This window comes from Nelumbo lutea, chromosome 3 (assembly GCF_056320005.1).
Source record: "Nelumbo lutea isolate HS-2025 chromosome 3, American lotus-T2T, whole genome shotgun sequence".
NCBI classification, from domain to species: domain Eukaryota; kingdom Viridiplantae; phylum Streptophyta; class Magnoliopsida; order Proteales; family Nelumbonaceae; genus Nelumbo; species Nelumbo lutea.
In genome coordinates this window covers 80,263,240-80,281,679 of record NC_142686.1, presented here as the reverse complement: position 1 = coordinate 80,281,679, position 18,440 = coordinate 80,263,240, and the positions used below count along the sequence as shown (strand labels likewise).

At 37.5% G+C, this 18,440-nt stretch overlaps 1 long non-coding RNA gene across 1 annotated transcript in view; it reads left to right on the top strand.

Moving 5' to 3' along the window:
• The window catches only part of LOC148865950 (uncharacterized), a 35,204-nt gene extending 24,164 nt beyond the window's left edge, over window positions 1-11,040 (top strand). The window contains exon 2 of the long non-coding RNA XR_016109354.1: window positions 10,268-11,040. This is a non-coding gene — a long non-coding RNA (uncharacterized LOC148865950). The remainder of the gene's footprint in view (window positions 1-10,267) is intronic.
• The last annotated feature ends 7,400 nt before the right edge of the window (window positions 11,041-18,440 follow it).

Below are 18,440 nucleotides of genomic sequence, written 5' to 3'. Positions count from 1 at the left end.
GCCGGTCTTCTTGCAGAAGTGACATGCATCTGATGCTTTGTCTTTCTTCTGCCTTTTGCCCTTGGTGGCTTTCTTATGAGGTTTCTTTGCCTTCCTCTTTCTCTTGCCCGTTTTGCTTGCTTCCACAAGCATAGCTGCAGGCTCATCCTTTTTAATCAGTTCTTTAGCTCTTTGCAACATATTGCTGAGCTCTTGCAAGCTGACATTCAGCTTGTTCATGTTATAGTTCATGATGAACGGATTAAAGGAAGGAGGCAAAGAATTAAGGATAGCGTCTATTTGGGTTGCGAGGTCTAACCCGGATCCAAGAGCCTCTAGTTTGTTGATGTAATCCATCATCCGAAGACAATGGTCCTGAACATGTTGGCCCTTGGACATTTGAGTGGTCATGAACTGCTTCAAGACCTTTTGCCGAGTAGAACGATTCTGCTCTTCATACATCGTCCTCAGGCTGTCCAATATGTCCTTGGCAAGTTCGATCTGATCGAACTGCCTCTGTATTGGGTTGTCCAAGGAGGCGATGATGTAACACCGGGCTAGGGAGTTTTTCTCCTCCCATTCCTGATAGTCTCTCCTTCGGGCCTCGGAAGCCCTGTCACCCGGACGCTCCAGGGTAGGATTCTTTGCCACTTTGTCCAGCTTTTCTGAAGCTAGGACCAGCATAAGGTTCCTGTACCAGTCGGCATAGTTTGGGCCCTTAAGCTTGTTGTCATCAAGAAGCTTTGCAAAAGATCCGTTTGCCATTTTCTAATAAAAGAGCAAACATCAGTTCACAACCTAATTTGATTCATGTTCATTTCATAGATATGGATTTTAATCTACGATTCATTTCCATTTGTTCATCTCTGAGATTTCCCTCCTTCTTCAGTGACGAAGACTACGGGTTGTCTCTGGAAATGTGGGAAGTCACATAGGGTGCATGGAGCCCAACTGTTTCAGCTGCATAACCCCACCACCTTTCTGTGAAGGATCATATCCACTCATCATACGAGTTTTCCCTTTTGGCCTCTGTCAGACAAGGTTCAGAGCCGTTTTCAGGTAAACCTTTCTATCTAATGAGTGCTTATCTATCATATTCGTGAACGCCAAGGTACCGTGAGAGAGTTCCCATTTTCTGGTGAAGCCCCTCTCACATCGGTCTATGACGCCCCTATCATCTTATGAAACATTCAGACAAGCCCAACATCAAATGGATAGCCCATTTTCTGGTGCGCTTCCTCATTACTGAATGACCCATCCTCATGCTAATGATGGAAGGCTTTTAGAGAGTTCATCATATGAATCTCCCTATCACATGGAAACAAAATTACGCCCTAGTTTGATTTAGGTCAAACCAAAGTGGCTCCCACTGACTTTCATAAAGCCAGATTTCGGTGGGCCTTAAATCGGCAAGGGTTTCGCACGTGACCTCTTGATGAGGTGTGGGGCCCACCACTCAGGGAGGTCATCCAATGACCAAAAGGGACACTATGGCAATGATGTGCATTCAGCCATGGTGTGCGCAAGAGCCACTGTCGAATGAGCATGGACCAAGTACTTATGGCCCATGTACGCAACACATCACACATCCATACATCTCATGCAGGGATAAATTGATCAAATCAATTAATTATCTGTAAGGCCCATTGAAAGCCCGTTAAAATTCCATAATATTAACCATTAATATTATCTAGGTATATGGGCTGAATTAGGGTTACCCAGTTCGGCCCATATAGCTTTATCCTTTAAAATGGGCTTTTGCAGTTTTAACTATTTAAAACTGGGCCTTTACAGGCTGGGCCGAATTAACCATTTAATTAAATATCAATCCTTAGGCCCATTAGTAGGAAAATTAGGGCTGACTTTCACCCTTGATTAAACCCTAGAATTGGTCCAAACTGTTTGAACCAATCTTGGTTCGAATGGGTATAGGGTTTGATTTTTAATTAAATCCTTAATTCAAGTAAATAATCTGAAATTAAATAACTGATAAAAGAAAAACAGAAATCAGTTAATCAGGGTTGTTCGCACACTCCAACCTGCAAAACAGAGGTTAGATCACATATTGCAGTTTCTCAAACTACAAATCGCAGATAGCGAATCTCCCATCTGGAAATCTCCTTCTCTGCGCCACCATCTTCGATCCAAACTTAAAATAAATAGAAATCCTATTTCTATTAATTATTACATCAGATCGAATGCCTATACATTGAGTCTAAAAAAAAATTATTTACAGACCAAATGTAATAAATTAAATTCAAAAAACTGCAAATCTTGCAGTTCTCCCTACGCAAATCAAGATTTCGATCTCCTCTTGTACGAACAGCCCATAAATCCAGAAAAATTATAAAGAACTATTCTAAATAATAATCAGATTTATTTAAAATTAATTTCAGATTATTTGCCCATCTGTTTTGGGAACAAATTTTCCAAAACCCATATCTGCGCAAATTGGGTAGAACGCCTTCTCCCTAATTGCGTAGGTTTAGATCTGAAACAGAATGGTTCAAGATTTGAACCATGGCTCTGATACCACTGAAGGGATAGGAAATCCATCGAATGGACGCCCAAGATTGCAGAATAAAGGGGGGCGAATTTCAAAAATTTTTCTTTCCCTTCAACTGGGAATCGAATTCCCTATTTAGAAAATCATATTTTCAATGATCATCCTTGAACCATAAACTAAACCATATCTGAACCAAAAGGAAGAGAGTGAGAGATAATACCTGATACAGAGAAATAATATCTCTCAACGGAGGTGTTCACGCCCAAGGTAGAAACCAAAATCTGCTCCCACTGAAAATGGCGCAGTGCAAGGTGGAGCAGAATCAGCAGTGTCCTACCTAAGAACTTGATTCTTCCCAAGAATCACCTGGATGGCTTGTGAATACAACTCCTACCAATCTTTTCTCCAAAAGATTGGAATCAAGATCTGATCTTGATTTCTCCCAAGCAATGGAGATCGAACTGCTATAGGCGGCGGCTGCAGGAAGGAGGCGGCTAGAGAGAATTTGCAGGGTGCAGAATTCTCTCCTCTGTGATCTCAGCTTTGAAGACAAGACTGTGTTGCTGGTGATTGTGTGTCTGGATGTCTAAAGGTTGCCGCCCCCTCTTCCTTTTATAGACTTAAAGGGATCAACTCCTAATCCCATTAGGAGTTGCTAACCCAAATCATATCTGGATTAGAAATCCCTTTAAGATAAGGGATAATCCTAATCTAATTAAGAAGTTTCCAAATCTAAATCTCATTTAGATCTTGGACTCTCTGAGTGGATAGGGTGTGGGCCCAATCTATCAGCTGATCTTATCTCAGAATTCGCCCCTTAAAGACTAATCAAATTAGCCCAGTTCGAAATTGGCTTAAGGCCCATTTAGGGTTATGTATTTATTAAGCCTTCCAAACTGTTGCCCAGTTGGGCTTCCTTGTATGGCGTGGGACCCAAACATTGATCTACACATCAGCCACATGGGTTCAGCCAAGCCTTTGTTACAAGGCCTGGCCGAATACACTATTATGGACAGTGCACCCCCTGAAACCCATCAGATGGGCTCTATGGGCCCAACACTTACCCTAAGTGGTCCCTGGGCCAAACCACCTTGTAACACACAGGGACTGTGGGCAGATGCAAGATTAACCCATCAGGTATTATCCTCAATGGTCTTACATTTAACCTCTCAGCCCATAATGATCATACATTGCCCGACAAGAGAGGACCTCTCCCTCGACTCCAAGGAACAGTGTTGCACCTTCTCAAGTATGGATCCCGGGAATTAAAACCTTTTGCAAACATTTCAAAACCATAAAATATATATATATATATATATATATATACTTTTTATATCTCATATAAAATATATTTTGCAAAACAAATCTCAACGATTGAAATCAGCTACCGGTAGTTTTGGTTTCCATCAGTGAGAGTGCATCCCCGATCATTACCTTTGTCCGACAAAGGGGCTGATCCTGGCACTATGATCACCCACTCAGATGAATTCTCAGACTGTCCCAACATTCCCAGGTTTTGACTCCCGCTAAGGATCTCACTGATTGGTATATCAAAGACAGCCCAATCCGACACCTAGTGCAGTATCATAATCGAGTCTAGGGGTCGGGTGTAACTTTCCAGTTTTGCCCATCAATCTCCAAGGTCCAGGGCAATACTGGAAATCTGATCCAGTTCAAAGATTCAATTAATCCCACACTGTATGTGCCTAGGGTCTCACCCCGGTAGCTGAGACAAGCCACCCCAACCGACTTGGTGGCACCATAGTGTCAGCCTTATCAGGATAGGTCTCCCCAGACCGACCCACTGGCTGTGAACATTCTAAACTAACATGAGTCTCATTAAGTGTCCAGTTTAAGGGTATTACACAGAAACATATCAAGGGAACATAAATCAAATATGCACTTTTATTCATTTACAATAAACTCATAAAGTACATCAATTTTGATTGAAGCTAAGGGCATACAAAACTGTCTAACAAGTTTCACAAGAGACTTTCTGCATTGACTGACATGGTAATTGCAAAAATGAAAAATAGATTAGTCATGAACTAATCAAAACCTTAAAAAAAGCAAAAAGCCCAAGGTGACCTACCAGGACTCAAGCTGGCCTGCACAAGCTTATATTCAGCAAGGAAGTCCGCACAGATGAGGTCGAGCTCCGCCCAAGACTTGAGTGTCTCTCTTGTCTTCAGGTCCAGTCTAACACCAGAATCCTGAATCGCCGGCCTCCAGTGGGTTGTGAAAGGCGACCCCTCAGGGTTACGGACCACGAAGTAATCCCGTTTCCAGGCCGGGATCCTATTGGGAAGTTTGTGCAAAAGCTTATAGCCCGGGCGAGGAGACAGGTAATAGGTTCTCCTATGCTCGAGAAGAGCGCAAGAAGAGTTTTTCTTAATTGACAAAATAGAAGAAAAGATCTCGAGGTTGAGGGGAAGACAGTACTCATAAAAAAGTGAAATGGTCCCTACTACGTTGCGGATGGAGTTCGGGTGTAGCTGGTCTATGGTAATATCGAAAGACTTCAGGACCTCTACAATTAGGGGGTGCAAAGGAAGACGAAGACCAATCACGAGCTGCTCTTCAAAAATCACAAACTCGTTGTGATCGTGTTCTCAAGGGAAATTACCTAAGGGGAGATTGTAGGAGAAATCTCTCGGGAGGTTGTACCGGTGTACTAAGGCCTGAAGCTGGTCCAAGGTCATTGTTGAAGGGCCAAAGTTTTCTGGCACCCAACATTGATGAGAAGTGGATGCCCGACTACCCGAGGCCTCTCGCGCCTCCCAGGGTGCCTGTACCTTGGGAAGGCCACGGACTGCCTCTGAGCCCGAAGTAGCCTTGCCTCGACTACCGACCTGGGTCGAGGTACCCTCCTTGGCCTCATCTAAAAGACTATAAAACTAGAGGAAGACATGGAACTAAACCGAACTGAAAAGGAAAAGCGAAGAAAGACTCACCAAAGAGGGATGACCGAATTGGAAGAAAGTGGCGAACTAGAAAACCCGAGCTAAAGAAGCTAAGCGTGACCTCAGATCAAAGACTAGTAAGCTTGTGGTGAAGAAAATGAGTCTCGGGTCTCCCTATTTATAGCCACCGTATCGAAGAAGCAATAGTCAAGATCAAAGCAATTCGACAGCTCCTAAGAAAACCGACTGCACGACCCTCGAGATCGAAAATGGTTTAGTGCGTTTTTTGGCGTCCGCGGAGCCTATAGGTTGCTTGATGTCCGTGTGTGAACCGCACACGACCCATCTGATAGAGCGGTCTGACTTCGAGCCAAATCCACTTGGCACATCGTGAACTCCTCAAACTAGGTCAAGACCCCTAGCTCGAGGAGTGGGGGGCAATTGATGAAGGAGAATTTGGCCTGACCTCGTAACTAGGAGACACGTGGACATGACTCAGCACAAGCGACAACTCGATGAGATCATATCGGCTCGTGGACATGACTTAACATGGGTGGAGACTCAACATGAATCAGCTCACTACAAAGCGACCTTGGGTACGCTAGTACCTCGAACTAAAGTCAATTTGGGCTAAGATCGTCCCGATACCAGATCACGATCAGGATAACGGAACCAAGTTCATTACAGATCGAGCCCTGACAGATGAAACTACCTTGATCAGGACTACTTCGGGGAAGTATACCTCATCACAAGATCGCACCAGGATCACCTCGGTCCAAGGGCACTTTGACATTCGTGACAAGGCAGACCTAAGGAGCACGAGCTCGAGAAGATCACTACCAATAAGCTCACCATCGAACAACCTGATATCCTATAGGCAGCTCGCCTACCGTTCAGATCTTTGCATGGCAACCTCGAGGAGCACACCGCCGTACTCTATATCCCACAGGACCATACTTCGTAATGGTCACATTAGTTCACCAACTCCCCAATTCTGACGAGAAGGGACAGTCTTACCGTTTGACGGCATTTCACCCACCTAACACGCAAACAAGTCCCATCACAACTGGGATTCGGTAACCGTTCCACCGACCCGCATGGACCCTAGTATATAAAGGCTCCACCACCTAGGGGCGAAGGTATGTTCTATTATCATTGTTGTGTGTGTAATCTTCGCTCTCTAACTATTATCATCTTCAAGCTCTCTACTACCACTGTGTTTTAACTTAGCCATCGGAGTATCCTTGCCGGGTGTGCCACCCCGGGATCTCTGACTCATCTCTTTCAGGAACTAGTTCTTGTCGTTGTTGGCAGACAGATCATATTCAGCAGGGAGCAGCCGGATTACAACACATCAGATACAAATACAGATACATATATGCTTTGAAAACGTATAGATACAAACGAAAGATATGAAAACACATGGATACACTGAAAATAGATACAAATTTCGTAAATACATCAATTACACTAGCTTTAAAATCAAAATAACCACAAATAAGATATAAATACATAAGAAATGTATATTTTAATGGTATATATAAAGGAATATATTACAATTAATATTTTGGAATGAATAGATATCATACAACTTTATTGATAATCCATCAATCAGGAGTCTAAGGCTCGATTTGGAAGGAGTACAAATGCAATTATGTAGAGTGCAAAACTTTATATTTTGTATTATTTTACTTGTATTTGTACTCCTCTCAAACTGAGCCTAAGACTCATATTATATAGATCATTACAAATTAATGCATGCATAAAACCATTATTATGTTATATTCTATTTAATTCCAAGACACAAACAAATGCTATTATATTTTAATTACTATATCAATTATTTTCTATTTTAATATTTTTATTTTTCAATATTAGCAGAAAAAAGTCAACCAAATATTAAATTTTGAATTGTTTGATAAACAATATATTTATTTTTGTAAATCATAAATATGTTATTATAAAATGTTAATCAAAATATCAATTGAAAATTTATAAAATATATAGTGTTAACTTAAAATATTTCATATCTATATATTAAAATTTTTAAAAGCATATAATATTGCAAAATCATAATTTTTAATTACTAAAATGATTATTCCATTATTAACACTTTTATTTCAATTTTTTTTTGAAATAATAAATCATTTTAATATAAATATAAATTAGTGTATTTAATAGATTTAATATAATATTATATGCTTGAATATTTTGTAAACAAAATTTTTATTTTTATAAATAATAAATATGTTATTATTTAGTGTAAATTAAAATATTAATTAATAATTTATAAAAATATATTAAAATTGTATAATATATGAATTTTAAGTACAAATGTATGAATTTTAAGTACTAAAATAATTATTCTATTATTAATATTTTTATTCGTATAAACTTATTAAGTAAAAAGATCAATTTTTGGTATAAATATAAAATTGATAGATTATTTATTTTATGTATATATATATATATTAAATTTTAATATTATTCTATTTAATTTATGTTGGAACCGTTGAATATAAAGGTATGACATTTATTTAGATTGTATGTTTGCAATAACGTTAAGACAAATTGTTGTATTTCATTTTTCATCACAAAGTAAAAGGTGGCTTAGTGGCTTAAATTGCTAAGCATTCTAAATTGTAAGACTTGTGTTAGAAATGCGTTAGATGCAATGTTTTTTTAGGATAGAAGTTGCATGCATATTTGTGTATTGCATGTATCGGTTTGTATCGATGGATATGGTGCGATACGCACGTACCGTATTGTAGCGATACGCACAGTGTGACACCACGATGTTTAAAATTTTTTTAAACCTCAATATTACCCTTATCCACTTCCTCTCGATGTAGTGGCAGAACACCGACACCCCCTTGTCCCCTTTTGGCGCCATGTACCTTCTCGTCCCTTTGATTTTCATTGCCCGATTCTTTGATCCTTTATATTTTGACGATGGTTTCTCCTCCATAATCTCCCCACTCTTTTTTCTTTTGGCTTGTCTTTGGGGATTTCTCCACACAGTTCAATAGTACCGAAGTGGTAGATTCTGGCATTGAGCGGAGGATCCGTGATGATCACATTACTACTCTTGATGTGGTTATGAACGAAACACACTTTTATGCCAATGATGTTGTGAATGTACTTGAGACTATCAACAAGATCCCCCACCCACCCCAAATTCTACCATCAAGAACTAAGAGAAGACCAAACGTAGGTCATGTTCGTTTGCTCTGAAGTCTAACATATGAAAGTATAATAATTACATTAAGAGGTATATTGGTATTGGTGAGCTTTTCTTTCCTCTAAACTCTGAATGTAAAGAATGGTGTTCTAAATTATGAATTTTGAATTATAAAAATGATCAAATATCCATTTTGACCCCATATATGAGAGTTTTTGTTTGTCTTTTTGGGAGTATCATTGGAAAACAAAATGTAGTATAATTGCACTTTAAGAGATGAGATATAAGAGGAAATAAACAACAATTTTTCTCTTAAAATTAAAAGATTCCTCTTAAGAAATAAGAGTTAAGAGGAAACGAACAGGCCCTAACTCCCTATAAATGCCTAAAGATTTCAAAGTACGCAAAACCATCTACTTACAAAAAAGAAATAAATTAAAAAAATATATCAAGATAAATTTTAGTCCTAATTAGTAAATATGCATCATGCCAAAGAAGTTATGGAACAATATCAAGGAAATACAATGGTGTGGTTCTAAGGTTTTTGCAAACATTCATAAACCAAAATAGTTACCTTTATTTTACATAGAAACTCTATAAATGCCTGAACTCTCAAGGATTGGGCTTAATGTCATTAGTAAATATGCATCATGTTGATGCTATGTATTCATCACATCCATCTTCTGCTAATTCATCGCCACCGGGGATTTCTACCATGTTCAATCAACCCTTTAGGTGAGATTGAACATCACACCTAAAAACTTAGGAAGTGGGAGTGGACATAAGTTGCCACCTACACAATCTCATTAGGTTCAATGAGATCGGTTGCCCTCGCCCTCTGCAAACAATCACCGAGTTGTAGGGATGAGATTAGTGGAGGCAATGGTCATGGTTTCTCCAAGACCAGGCCCTTGCTTTCTCCAAGATCAGCACCATAGCTGCCTAGTTGTTATAGGAATCTGAAACAAAGAAAAAAAAAAGATAACTAAATGAGAGGAGGGATAGAGGGATAGAGAGAGCGAGAGAGAGAATGAAGGAAAGGGGGAAGGCATTACAGATATGCTACTGCAACTTACGGGCAAAATGGACATTTCATATGTTCCATTACAATTTAGGGAAAATTTCACTTTAGTACCCTAAACTTTGGGGGAAGTGTTAAGTTAGTACCCAAACTTTCAAACGTGTCACTACAGTACCTAAACTTTCAAAAAGTGTCAAGTTGGTCCCTATTGCTAACCGACCGTCAGTTATCTGTTGAAAATGCCAAAACTACCCTTCAAAAAAAGACATTGTTCATTGTCTTCTACCTTTAGACTGCACCTGTTATCTTTAAAGAAAAAGAGAGAAAAAAACGTGCAATATGATAGAGGGAAACAATAACTGAAAGCAAAGAAATAAATAGACAAGAATGTGTTTTAGATCTAAATGTAGAAGGCAATGACTGCATTAGTCTAGAATCTCAAACACCTAAACCGGTTTAGTTTCAACGTAGAAGACGATGAACAATGTCTTCTTTTGAATGATAGTTTTGACATTTTCAACAGATAATTGACAATCGATTAACAATAGGGACCAACCTGACACTTTTTGAAAGTTAGTGATGAGAGTAAAAATTGTCATATCTTTATCCCTCAATATTCAGTATTGTACACTTAATTGATACCTAATTGGACTCATTACTCTTGTATTTCGATTCAGGGCAAGGAAGAAGGTGATTGGAAGAAAACAAGGCTAATCGGATGATTTTGCACAGTTTCGGCACCGATCAGTGATCTGGGCATAACTCTCAATTCCAGACTCTGATTTGGACAATTCAAGAAGCATTGGAAAGATAAGAAAAAGACCACAATTTTTATGATTTGAGTTTTGGCAGAATCGATCCGCATCGAAGACGAATTCGGGCCCAAATTCGGAGCAAATTCGTAGCAAGGCCCATTTCACAAAATGAAGCCCATTTCGTAGAAGAGTCTTGAAGCAAGCCTGAATTGTTAAAGAAGCCCAGTTCGAATTCAAGATCCAAGAGTTCCATTATAATAGAAGTTGAATGTAATCTCAATAAATGAGTTTTATCAGATTTAAATTCTCAAATTGTAATCCTAAAAAGATAAGAGATAAGAGTTAGGTAGGATAAGTTCAAATTAGACTAGGACTTTCCAGTTTGAGGATAATCTCCTTAAGGGAGTTGGAGAGCAGCCCTCTCCCCAAATCTATATAAAGGGGGGGGGGATCAGCACCCAAGGCATCAATTTTCTCCAAGAGAGTTTCAGTCTTCAAAGAGAGAAATTAGCAACCAAGGAGGAAGAAGCAAGAGTTCGCCTCCCTTTCTCATCTGGAAGCTACGATTTCATCATGAGGTGTCTGTAAGTTTTTATTTTTGGTTGAAGGGTTAGGGAAGCTTTGATTCTTTATACATTGTGAGATCTAATTGATTTTTATTTCAGTTCATTGTTTATGGGTATTCATATGTTTTCTACGAATTAACTGTGAGGATTATTTTTGTTGATTAAGCAAGAAGGGCCCCTTGCTCATTCAATAAAAATAATCTATGGCCGATTGAACCTCCAGTTTCGTATGGTAGGTTCGATCATGGTGGCAACTAATATAAATTGATTGCAAAAATGTTTTCGATCTATGTTAGGAAAATGTATGATCTGGTTTAAACGGTTCGAGCTTGTGAGATCGTTGACCAAAATTGGGTCTCTCCCCTCTTAATGCTATTAATAGGTTAAATCCTAAGAGCTTGTTTAGGACTGCCTATTAATAAGGGAAGCAATCAAAGAACTTGTTTTGGTTGTCGAATAATAAGAGTAGAGGCTGGTTGTTAGAGCTTGTTAATAGTTATAACCAATTTATTCATAAACATATGAATCTATCTTTGCATCAAGGATCAATGCTACAAATCAAAGCTGAACTTGTCCCTTCAACCGGAAGCCATCTCCCATCGATTCTGTTATTTTTTGCTATCTTCTTATTTTCCTCAGCTTTACAACCCCCCTTAATCCATCTACTTGGAAATAAATCCACCAAATCCTTGTGGAGAACGACCTTGCTCATCACTATCTGCAAATTATTAACCCAGAGCAAGACTATTTATCTTTGGTTGGGTTCGGCACCCACCAGTTAGTTAGTTTAGTGACACGTTTGAAAGTTTGGGTATTAACTTGACACTACCCCCAAAGTTTAGGGTACTAAAGTGAAATTTACGACGATGATAATTATTAGAAACAATAGAGGTGATTTAAGACAATAACTAAATAGTAAAAGTATAGTTTGTCAATTAACTATACAACGGTAGTTTAAGAAATTTGCCCAATAGATATTTATATAATATTTATACATGCAAATATGAAATTAAGTCAGATTAGATTAGGTTAGTCAAGGCCTCAACCCTAACCTAAACCAACCCTCCCCTAATTTTTCAATCACCCAATCCAAGTTGGAGCCCTAGTTACATGCGCTAGTATTCCGATTTGAGTTTTGATTTCACTATTGTCTTAACAATGCGACTCATTCAACCCATATTGTTGAACTGGTACTCGTCAACTAGAAAGATAAATGATGCTTCTCCAATTTACTTTCAAACTGGAAAATACTTCACTTTTTTTTTTCTTATGGTGTTTCTATAAATTAAAACAAATTTTCCTAAATTCATACATGACTATGTATTATGTATAGAGAAGCAAAGAATTTATGGCCAACCTTATCTAGTGGGTGAGCTTAACAATATACCTTTGGCAAGTAGGACTCGTAAAAGATACTTGACATGCATTTTTAATGTAATAATTCAGAAAGAAAATAATCAGATGATAGTGATATAGGTGACTAGGTTGAAATAGTGATCGCACCGGAAGAGGGGCGTCCACAACTCTCTTCACCAATTTGCTAGCTTCTAATGTAAATGCAATTTAATCTTGGAATATGACAAGTTTTCTTCTCTAAATTACTTCTCTAAAAATGTGGAGGTTTTATGGTTGGTAGGTTCATTATTTTCTTTTAAATTGGGGATTTGTATCTCTTTTTTTAAGTATTTTAATTTTTAAAAGACAAAGACCTGTTTGGAACTATCATAGTGAATTCAGATCTGGCATGATGCGATGAAGACACTTCAAGACTCTCTAAAAAAGGTAACACTTTATAGATCTCTAAGGGTGCAAATGGATCAGATCATGATCCAATTTAATCCAAAGTACGATCCCATTTTGTTGGATTTGGATGTCCCCTTTTTGGATTTTTGGATTGGATCGAAATTGGATCAACCCCCTATCCGATTTAATCTTTATTTATGAGCATGCTATTTGTATTATATTTTTGAAATTTTTTTATATTATTTGTTTTTTTATAAAAACATGTATATATATGATGAATATAATTGAAATAATACTTGTATTTTTTGGTTTTCTTTATTTAAAACGTTATATTTTCTTTTCCTTTTAATAATTTATTAATTTTTAAAAATTAAATCAGATCGGATAAGATTTGGGGGTGTATCGGGGTCCTGACCGATTCAGGGGGTGGAGGAGCCTTAAACCGGCCTCCTTGAACCGGTTTTGGAAAAAAATAAAAAAAATTAAAAAGAGGGTTGATACTGTGCAATGTGTGCGCACGCGTGTGTGCAACACAATGAGACGCTTTAGAGGTGCACTTTGCTCGCACTCGTGTGGTTCCGCAACGGTCACGATCTGATCGAGTGTGATCAAGATGCACTACCTCTAACAGTCACAATATTTGAAATTGTGACTGTTCAAAGAGCATTTTTTGAACCAACACCTTCCTCTTCTCCATAACTCTTCAGAAACTATTTAAGGAATATGAATCAAGCAATTGAACACAATCTTTTCGAAAACCACTCGCTTCTCTCTATTCGATCTGCTATGGTCTCACAAAAGGTTTCTTCGGAAACTCTTCAACTTTGCTAGTTGCAGACTCTCACCCAAGGCTCTGTTGTATCCTGTGAATAGATTTGCCTGTAACCCGACAACAATCTCAATAAATCTGAGTGTGCGCAAATAATGTTCTGAAGACAGTGTCTTTAGACACGCCTCAGAGCTTCTCTTCCAAGTTTCCATGACCCCATATTTCCAACACTTAGTTCACATAAGAAGCCTATAAAAAAAAAAAAAAAACTTATAGAAAGATGGAAATCTTCTTTATGTGGTATCATTATGTTCCCATCTTTCTTCCTGAAGTTCCATTCTTTTCTCCATGTGTTTCTTTTATACAGTTTCTTTCCTCTTAACCACTACGGCTCTGTTCTTGGTTTTTCTTTCATTTTTTTCCACTTTTGAAAAACATTTTTCGGTGTTCTCTCTACTTCCACTCATCCATCAATCAATCACGATTTAGAGAGATATGGGTAACAATCACTCAGAAACAATAACAAAAATGTTACAAGGAAAATAACTAGTTGGATGCAATGGTGGCCAAAAAAATGGGATTCATCCAAGGTTCTTCATTCTTTTTTTGAATTTTAGATTTGTTTGTATAAAACCTATCCTCATTACTTGTGATTTTATGGAGCCCTAGTGGCGGTGGCTAGGGCTCGAAACAGATCGGATCGGATTTGATAAAGGATATATTTGATCCAATCTGATAAGAAACCCAACTGATGAATATGATAAGAATCTGTCGGATTCAAAAATATGATTCAAATTCGAATATAAATATTTTATCTGACATCGGATTTAATTAGAATTATAATAAACATTTTAAAATATAATATAAACAATATATTATATTAATTATATAATATACAATTATATTAATAATACATAAACTATACATATATAATATATAAACAATATATAACATATAATATTTCATAACTAATGGATCAGGTCATGTCTTGGCGGATTGGATTGGGGTATATCCGAATTTGATCATTAACTAAATGAATCAGCTTTTCCAATCCAATCTGATTTGTTAGAATCAAGGGAGGTATTTGAATCCGGCTGTTATCAGATCGATGCAGATTCAATTTGAATCTAATCCGATTTATTTGCAGTTGCAGCCCTAGCGGTGTTGGCTCTTTATTGGATGACGCGAACTAGTAACAGTGGTTGATCTGGCAAGAGGAGGTGAGGGAGAAAAAGGGCAAACAAGGTTTGGTAGAGACCTACAAGATCTATCGGTTTAGATTCGGCTGGCACTCAGAAGTCCTGCTAGTTGTACAGGCTTTGGCAAGTCCAGCTGGTGGTTGGTAGAAATCTTTAGGAGTTTATATGAGGTGAAAGATATATAGGCAAGGTTGGATGAACCTTTATAAAATTTGTGTGTGTTGTCTCTTCTTTTTCCTTTGTGTTTTACATTATTATTGCTCTCAAATTTCTGTTCACCAACTGCATTACACTTGAACAAAGAAAATATTTGCAAATATTATTTTTCTATCTTTCTTATTTTCTTTTGATAGCTACAATAAATTATTACTTGCACTGGTTGTAGTTATTTGAGTCTCTTACAGATTTACTTTACAAAACTCCATATTCTTGCAGCTTGTGCTTTTATCCTCTTGTTCATTTACATTTTAGCTACAAGTTATTTGCTGTTATTATCCATTCACTCTGTTTAACTGTAACATTTAATAAAATGTACCCACTAAGCCTTCATTCCGCTGCACACAATTTCAGTCATTTAAGAAGGTTTTAAGATTTCTTATTTTTTGGGGGCAAGTTTTTAGTTATACCCAATTCACTCCCCTTGTGTCTAGCAATTTGGGCAACGATGCACTCCTTGATGGCACTAGAATGCTAAGGGTTCTAGGGATTTTGAGACTGGCGCTATGGGGGGTCCACATCGTGGTGAGGTGAAGGAGATCAGCCTTTATGGTTTTGGATGACAAATAAATAGTTGGCATCTTGCGCAGTCTGATTGGATGGCTGAGATGTTTCACCTAAGGGTGCTCACGGTTTGGTGGCATTTTTTTAACTGAACCGGTAGAAAACCGGTAATTGGAACCGAACCGAAACCAGTTGGTTCTGGTTGACTAGTTTGGTTAACTGTTGGTTCAGTTTGTTGGTTTTTCAGTTTTTTAGTTTTTATAATATATATTATAAATATATAATAAAAATTATAAATATATATATTTATATATAATTCATATTTATTAATTTAATTATCATATATAAAAAAAATATATGATATACATAAATATATATATATATATAATATAGAAATATATGTATACCGGTTGATTTGGTTAATCATCAATTTTTTATATTGGTTAACCGAAACTAAATCGACCAGCTTTTTTGATCGGTTGGGTTTTTCGATTTTTTTTGCTCACCCCTAGTTTCACCATGGAGAGTGGCAATAAGGTTCTCAGCTCATTACTAGAGTATGAGGAACTGTCTGAGTGACCGGCTATTTTATAGGTCCACGGTGGTGGGGATGCATTGTTTCTAGTGTGAGAGGCCCTAGGAGAGTTGTTGCCAAAGCGGACAAAGCAGCTAGTGGAGTGGTTCTTTGGAGGCATTGTCGTCAAAAGTGGTAAGACGTGTAGAGCTGAAGACTTTTTGTTGCATTTCCCACGGACAATGCTAATCTAATGCATTTGAGTTGAATTAGACAAGCAACAGATGAATATATTGCTAAGATGGACAAATTGAGTTGGCCCAACAATATACATACAGAAAAGTTAGATGCCTCGAGGTGGTTCCCTGAGGAGGAGCACTCCAATGCTCAAGTAAATGAAGAGGAAGCAGTGTTTGGTAGGTTGAGTTGGTTTTAACTGTATGAGCCTAGGATCTTAGGTAAGCAAGAGAGCAATATAAAGAGTTTGAAAGCTGAAGACTATGAAGAGAGTCTCATCTTGAGTGGCATCCCCGTTAGGCTCTCGTTAGGCTCTCGTTAGGTTAATGAGCCTAGGCTTATGTTGTAGGAGGCATTTGGCAAGTCTTTTGAAGAAGATCTTTCGAAAGCTAAAGACTTTAAAAGATTGACTAGCTTTTACGGATAGATCTTTAAAGACCAAAGGCCATTTGGTTGCAATTTTTTTAATAGATCTTTAAAGCTAAAACTGAAAAACTGTTTGGTAAGCATATATAGCCCAACAAACAAGTGTTGAACATTTAAATGCAGGCCCTTTCGGTGTGTCTTTTTGGGAAGATCTTCTGGTAGCTCTGATAGTCAAAAGACGCATTCAGCTTTTGCATGAAGATCTGAGCAGCCCGAAGCACGTTTGGTAGACATGCGTCTTTCTACACAAAAATAAAACACAGAAGATGTGATAAGCTTCACTTGTAGCTTCCCAAAATCAGCCCAAAATGGGCTTTTCACATCTTTTCGGCATTCCATCTTTTGGCAGCCAGATCTTCCGCATGCCAAATAAAAATAGACTGAAAATCAGTCTTCTCGACTTGCAAACAGCCAAAAAACTGCACGGAAAGACACGCAAACAGGCCCAAAAACGCACCTATGAAATGTCTTGTGATGGACCCATTGACACATCCCAATGTACATTTTGCACTTGTGGACCCCACATACACTTTCTTTTGTGCAAAATAACACTTGTGTGTCCCACTTACACATTCACTTGTGCAAAATATATAATTGGTTTATACCTCAAGTTTATCTTTTAATTTGTAAGAATTCAAATTCATAAAAAATAGAGATTAAACGATAAGCATTGAAAATATTAAGACCCTTTTTCCATATATGCATCATTCTCTATATATCAACCATCTTGGACCGTGATACAGAATTTGACAAGAAAAAAATTACATACAAAAGAAAAATTAATTAAAAAAAGATTGGCCTGAAGCAATTCATCTTTGTTCCAACAGAATCCTTGTTACAGGTGAGGGTCTTTGAGAGCATTGTTGCCACCATTGCTACTGCTACTTTTCCTCCTCCACCATTGTTATGGCATCTCTCTTGGAAGGCACTATTTTTTTGTTTTTCTTTTCTTCTTTTACAGGAAGCCATGATGACTGTACAGTTAGTTTCTTATGGAAGGATCAATACAAATTTAATTCTGAAATAGAGACTTATGTTTTCTGGAATGAATGGTCATTGATTCCTATCCAAAATCTCCTCACTTCTTAATCAAGAAACCCTGACTCCTATATCTGGATTTAAAAATTTGCTTTTTATCTCCCCTTCGTAAAATTCCACAACTCACAATAACCAGGTGGTTCAAGCAAACCTATCCAAACTAACTTAAAGAACAGCCAAATAAAGGGCTCTGTCAGGGATGAAGCTTGCTACTAAAACTTGAAAGATTCCTAGGTGGTGGTGGAAACAAGTCAAACAACCAATCAAATCTTCCGTGGCACTAGATTTTTCAAAGTTTGGATTTGGATTTGTACCGAAAGGGTGATTTCTTGACATCCAAACTTGTAGTCTCTGATCTAATGTCACAACTCTCAATTATACCCAGTGCAACTCCATGAGCCATGAATCTAGCATATATTTGCACCAGTGCTTTTAAAAACCAGCAGGACTGAGACCAATGGTTTAAAACTGGTTCAGTGGTTTGATGAAACCCATCCAGATCGTTGGTTAAACTGACAAACCAATTGAATTGCATTCAAAAACAGTAATGGTTTCAGCTTTACAGGACTGATTTTTAAGACCTTGTTTAACAATTCACTTCACTCTTTACACTATTATATTACAATGTAATCAGACGAAACCATACCAATATAGGGTAAAATGAATCAAATATAATGCGAAATTCTAACTTTGATGTCAAATACACACGAAATTAACTGGGCCAAATAAATGTTCATTGGCCGCCTTACAAGATTAAAAATAAAAAAAAAAAAGAAAAAAGAAAAATGAAAGAAGACAAGAAGGATAAAACACTAGACCCAAACTGAGGAACCAAACAATTGAATTAGTAATCTCTTTCTAATCAAGATTAGTGACTATTGCA